The sequence below is a fragment of the Leptonychotes weddellii genome, chromosome 11 (genome assembly GCF_054177405.1).
Source record: "Leptonychotes weddellii isolate Sample4059 chromosome 11, ASM5417740v2, whole genome shotgun sequence".
NCBI lineage: Eukaryota > Metazoa > Chordata > Mammalia > Carnivora > Phocidae > Leptonychotes > Leptonychotes weddellii.
The window spans coordinates 83,137,237-83,143,671 of record NC_138379.1 but is presented as its reverse complement, the minus strand read 5'-3'; the positions used below and the strand labels follow the sequence as shown (position 1 = coordinate 83,143,671).

The window sequence follows — 6,435 nt, the reverse complement described above, 5'->3', positions numbered from 1 at the left end:
TACAATTTGATCATAATCATAACTCATAATCCTTGGTACATATGTACCCACTAACATTGGTCCATGTATGGTCTTATCTATTATTTATTTGTTTATTTGTTATTTACATAATGACCTTACTGCCTAACTTAAAAAGTGGAACTTTGCCAGTAATTTACACCTATTTGCTTCTTCCTTGTCCTCTTCCCTTGCTCACTTTCATTTTACTTTTTCTCACACTGTTTATGCATGAAAAAATATATCGATCATGACACTATTTGTCAAAAGCAATAGGACTTTATAACACAAACAGTGCATCTTAATGTATGCAAACTTAAAAAAATCAACTAGAAGGACAGAAGATCCTAGAATGGAATGTAGGTTGTGACAAAAGAATCTAAGTGTATTATAAATGACATAATTTCACAGAAGGGAATGGGGAAAGAGAGGTGTTGACTTAAGAAACTTTGGGGACTCTACACCATAAGACGAAAGACAAAAGGAACTATATGTATGCTTTGCCCTCTAGTTGGTAAAGTTGTTTACCTTAGAGGTATGGGTTAACAATTCTAAAACTACCATACAAGTATACTGGGAATGAACAAAGAAGTATGTGGATGGCAGATGGTGGGAGCCAGGTTTCTCACTGTTGGAGTGAGAGGTTATGGAGAAGGAAGGGGAGCAAACTAGAATGAACCATATGGCACTGGGTTATAGTGGGAGATATCAGAGTGAACTCATGTTTAGCTCAATAGATACCAATAGCTACATGGAGAGATAAGGATACTCCTTGTGTATACACATTAGTACAGATATGTTTATTTCCTAGCTCTATCCTTTGAGACGCCTACAGGCAGGGACACTCAGTAGCAGCAATGAGGACACCCAGCATACTTGATTGTCTTATATAGTCTCTTCCCTTCGTGATACTATGTTTCAGGCATCATAAAATTCACATTTTTCCATGAAAAAAAATGTTTTCTTGTTTTGTTCTTGGTCTTCAGTATTAGAGGCTTTTCTCAGATATCTGATAATTTTGGCTGTCCACACTGCTCTTGGTAAAGAGTGGGGGACTAAAGAGCTGTTGAAATTTCTGAGCACATATGTGGGGCTTGTTCACTTTGAGCTTCACAGAAAGGGTGATCTGCGTTGGTCACTTGCTGGGATTCCCCAGAGAAATCTCTTTCAGTTGCCCGCCTTGACAGTAAAGGGAGCCAAGTGGGAGAAAGGGTTAGAAGGTCTGTGCATTTAGCATTCAGTATATGAATAGTCACTCAATCCTCCTGTTTCACTGTGCCTGTCATCCTCTATGAGATACCACTTCACATCTATTAGAATAATTATCAAAAGAAAGAAAGAAAGAAAGAAGAGAGGGAGGGAGGACAGAAGGAAGGAAGGAAGGAAGGAAGGAAGGAAGGAAAGAAGGAAGGAGGGAAGGGAGGAAGGGAGGGAGGGAGGATCAGAGCTGAAATTCAAATCCAGGTCTCCTGACTCTCAATGATATAGTCTGTCTATTATAATTATCTATATCACATACTCATAAGTTAAACTTTATCAGCTAATTAACACCTTAGATAAAATATTTTAGCAAGCAGCTATCCAATGTGACACCTTTCTGAGAATCAGGTCCTTACCTACATAACATAGTAGCCTTTCCATGAAGAAAGAGATCCCCAGCAGGGATCACTGCTAGCAAAGCAGAGCGGGGGGCTGTCACCCGTTCTCATTCATTCTAGCTGGGGAAGCAGGGAAAGCTTTACAGAGGAAGGGCTATTAGAACCGAGCAAAGCTTTAAGGAGAAGTAAGATTTCCTTGGCTAAAGGATGGGGGGAAAGGACAGTCAAGGTAGAAGACAGCCAGAGCAAAGGCATGGGAAAATGAGCGGTGGGGTCTGCCTGAGACATGGCTGGTCAATGGAGTGGCTGGAACAGATGGAGTGTGAACTGGGGAGGTTTGAGGGGTGGGAGATGACGCTGGAGAGGTAGTTCAAGACCTAAAAAGGAGGGGTGCCTGGGTGGCTCAGTCGTTAGGCGTCTGCCTTCGGCTCAGGTCATGATCCCAGGGTTCTGGGATTGAGCCCCGCATCGGGCTCCCTGCTTGGCGGGAAGCCTGCTTCTCCCTCTCCCACTCCCCCTGCTTGTGTTCCCTCTCTCGCTGTGTCTCTCTCTGTCAAATAAATAAAATCTTTAAAAAAAAAAAAAAGACCTAAAAAGGAGCAGAGAACAAAAGCCACAATAAGGAAACTAGACTTTAAGAGGAAAAGAGAGCAAGTCACTGCAGCGTAGACTTAGAGCTCAGGAGCCCCAAGAGTTTACAGCAGAGGGAAAGGACAATGATCATGGGCTGAATACCTGGCACCAGGGCATTTAGGGGCTTAGGGAAGGGAAGAGAGAAAGATGGGGAGGAAGGAGAAAGATCTTTCCTGGCCTATACTTAGCCAGGGACATTATAAGGAGGGGCCAGAGGCAGGTGTTAGATAATTATAGAGTTCAGTGAACTGTAAGAAGTGTAGCTCGGATGTGGAATCAAGAGACCTTAGTGGAAAAAACTGGTGTTGGGGGGTATTATAGAGGCTGGGGGGCAGTGTTAGGGAGGCCCATTCTTCAACAATAAAAGCCAAGACAAAAGTCTTTGAGGTCCCCAAAACCATCATAGAGGCAGTCAAACTCATCACCCAAGCACTGCTTCCATACAAATTATGAAATTCACCTTTGTCACTTTCTCATCCGTGTTAGTTTCCTTATCTCTTGTCAGCTTTCTTTTGGTGGTTTTGCTGTAAAATCAGCAAATTGGAAAGGTCTTGGGGCTTGTCTTGGGAAGTGACTGGGAAGGGAAGTTGGGCTGACTATGTCCACCTTCAGAGTCAGGGGAGAGGAATAAACCCGAAGAGAGAGTGACCAGTGGTGGGTCAAGTTCCACACGCAAAAGGACATTTTTTAAAAGATTTATTTATTTATTTTAGAGAGAAAGAGAGTGAGAGCGGCAGGAAGGGGCAGAGGAAAAGAGAGACTCTCAAGCAGACTCCCCGCTGAGTGCGGAGCCTGACACAGGGCTCAATCCAACAACCCTGAGATCATGACCTGAGCCATAATCAAGAGTTGGTCATTTAACCAACTGAGCCACCCAGGCGCCCACAAAAACACATTTTAGAAAGCATTGCTTCGGGTTGATGCAGGGAGGTGCAGATTTCAACAAAACACGAACAACCTCAAATCGCCACCAGCCTGGTCTGAGCCACCATCATCTCTTACCTGGGCCACTGCAATAAGCCCCTGACTGGTCTCTCTCTGCTCCCACTCTGGCTCTCCCTGTGCTGTCAACTCATAGCCCAGAAGCTTGAGAAATCCTTTTAAAATTAAAGTAGGTTCATACTTCTCAAAACCCTACAATGATTCCCCATTGTCCTCAGGATGTCACTCAAGGTCCTGCCCCTGGTCTACAAGGGCCTTCATATTCTAGCTCCATCACTTCTCCCTGTTTCCAACCAGGCCTCCCATACTCACTCTACCCTAGCCCCCCTGGCCTCCTTGCTGCTCCTCAGGTATGCAGGCCTGCACCCCCCTCAGGGCCTTGTCCATTGATATTCCCTCTGCCTGAAATGTTCTTCTACCAGAGACCTACACAGATAACCCACTCCCTTCAAGTCTTTTCTCGGTGTTGTCTTCTCAAATGACGCTTTCCCTGCGCAAACGGAACTCTTACTACTCCTCCAGCCCACCACTCCCAGCCCTGCCCACCACTTTACAGCTCTCTTGTATTTCTGTAGTACGCATCTCTGAACACACTATGTCCTTGACTTCGTTTTGATTATGATGATGTTTAACGTTTATTACCTCTCCCCACTAGAATGTAAGCTTCGAAAGAGTGGGGATCCTTGTAGCCCAAGGCCCTAGAGAGTGACTGGCACATGGAAGCATTCACTAAGCCTTTGTGAAAGAATGGAGTGGATGAAAAGGTATGGATTCTTGGCTTTGTGCTCACCTAGAAGATCTCCAGGAGTGGCATACAAAGCTCTGACCTTGGTTCCTGAGCTGTTTTGTTCTTTTGGTTGAAGAAATACAAAGTATGCTTACTAAAGAGCTATCGGCTGGGACACCTGGGTGGCTCAGTCGGTTAAGTGTCTGCCTTCGGCTCATTTCATGATCCCAGGGTTCTGGGATCGAGCCCCACATGGGGCTCCTTGCTCAGTGGGGAGCCTACTTCTCCCTCTGCCACTCCCCCCCGCTCATGCGCACTCTCTCTCTCTGACAAATAAAATCTTAAAAAAAAAAAAAAAAAAAGAACTATTGGTGACCAGAGCTAGCCAATAATGTAATGTACTGCCTGAGAAGAAGTAAGTTCCCTGTCAAGTGGTCACTTACATCAGAATTTGAGTAAATATCTGTATGTGAGCAGTGCCATAAATAGGTTTCTATGTGACTTCTAACCAAAGATTCTCTCCAACTCTAAAGTTCCCTGATTAACAAGTCAGGAAACAACAGATGTTGGCAAGGATGCAGAGAAAGGGGAACCCTCCTACACTGTTGGTGGGAATGCAAGCTGGTGCAGCCACTCTGGAAAACAGTATGGAGGTTCCTCAAAAAGTTGAAAATAGAGCTACCCTACGACCCAGCAATTGCACTACTGGGTATTTACCCCAAAGAAACATATGTAGTAATCCGAAGGGGCACATGCACCCCAATGTTTATAGCAGCAATGTCCACAATAGCCAAACTATGGAAAGAGCCTAGATGCCCATCAACAGATGAATGGATAAAGAAGACGTGGTATATATATATGTGTATATATATATATACAATGGAATATTATGCAGCCATCAAAAAATGAAATCTTGCCATTTGTAACACGTGGATGAAACTAGAAGGTATTATGCTAAGCGAGGTAAGTCAATCAGAGAAAGACAATTATCATATAATCTCACTGATACGTGGAATTTGAGAAACAATGCAGAGGATCATAGGGGAAGGGAGGGAAAAATGGAACAAGTTGAAACCAGAGAGGGAGACAAACCATAAGAGACTCTTAATCTCAGGAAACAAACTGAGGGTTGCTGGAGTGGAGGGGGGTGGGAGGGATGGGGTGGTTGGGTGATGGACATTGGGGAGGCTATGTGCTATGGTGAGCACTGTGAATTGTGTAAGACCGATGAATCACAGAACTGTACCCCTGAAACAAATAATACATTACATGCTAATAAAAAAAATAAAGTTCCCAGATAATGGCTGTGTTACTGCTCCTACTTAAGCACCACCATTGCCTACCTAAGTAACCCACTTTCCTTGTTTCAAGCCTCTGCTGAGGTTAATCCCACTTTTTTTTTTTTTTTTACAGAACGAGAGAGGGAACACAAGCAGGGGGAGTGGGAGAGGGAGAAGCAGGCTCCCCACTGAGCAGGGAGCCCGATGTGGGGCTTGATCCCAGGACCCTGGGACCATGACCCGAGCCGAAGGCAGACGCTTAACGACTGAGCCACCCAGGCGGCCCTTTTTTCAGTACTTTTGAAAAGCTCTTTCTCATCCCACACAGAGGCTGTGCCTATTCTGCTTCGGTAGTTTGAAGTTTAAATACCCACGTTTGGAACTCAGAACTGGCTCTGGGTCCCAGGCCCACCACTTCTGGTGTGGCTTTTGGCAACTGACCTGACTTCTTTGAGCCTTAGTGTGTATCATCAAACGAAGAAGATGGTGATGAGGACATGTGTTTCGAGGACCAACATCATGTGGAAGTGCCCAAGACTGTGTCTACTCCTCATCCTGTCACCGTTCTTCTGTATGGCTCTTTCCCTTCTCTCAGGGCCATACTAGGGAGCGCCTGCTTGCTTTTGAATTGTTTCACCTGTTTCATTTTGTCTTCGCTGCTAGATTGTTAGTCGTGGGCTCTGCAGGCAGGGGCTAAATGTTTAAAGTCTCTCACCTGTAGGGCTTGCCTGTCAAATAAAAGAGCTGGACCAAATAATCCTTTTAGTTACAAATACTATTGTTTCAATATGCCTTTTGTATCCCTGAGGCAGCTAACACAGTCTGACTGCATTTTGGTGTTTAATAACTATTTGTTAACTGAATACCTAAAAGCTTTTCATTAGTATTTTATAAAGATCAGCTATGATAATGTATATGAAAGAATTTTTAGGGGCGCCTAAGGCTCAGTCGGTAGACGGTGCGACTCTCGATCTCAGGGTTGTGGGTTCGAACCCCATGTTGGGAGTGGAGATTACTTAAAAATAAAATCTTTTTTATTTTTATTTATTTTTTTTAAAGATTTTATTTATTTATTTGACAGAGACACAGCGAGAGAGGAAATACAAGCAGGGGGAGTGGGAGAGGGAGAAGCAGGCTTCCCACTGAGCAGGGAGCCCGATGCGGGGCTCGATCCCAGGACCCTGGGACCATGACCTGCGCCGAAGGCAGACGCTTAACGACTGAGCCACCCAGGCGCCCCAAAATAAAATCTTTTTTT

The 6,435-nt window shown here is 44.6% G+C and overlaps 1 protein-coding gene across 1 annotated transcript in view; it reads left to right on the top strand.

Moving 5' to 3' along the window:
- Positions 1–3,570: 3,570 nt before the first annotated feature.
- Positions 3,571–6,435, top strand: part of PAFAH1B2 (platelet activating factor acetylhydrolase 1b catalytic subunit 2) — a 39,313-nt gene continuing 36,448 nt past the window's right edge. Inside the window, exon 1 of the mRNA XM_081799422.1 lies at positions 3,571–3,576. The gene's annotated coding sequence lies outside the window, so the exon portion shown is untranslated. The remainder of the gene's footprint in view (positions 3,577–6,435) is intronic.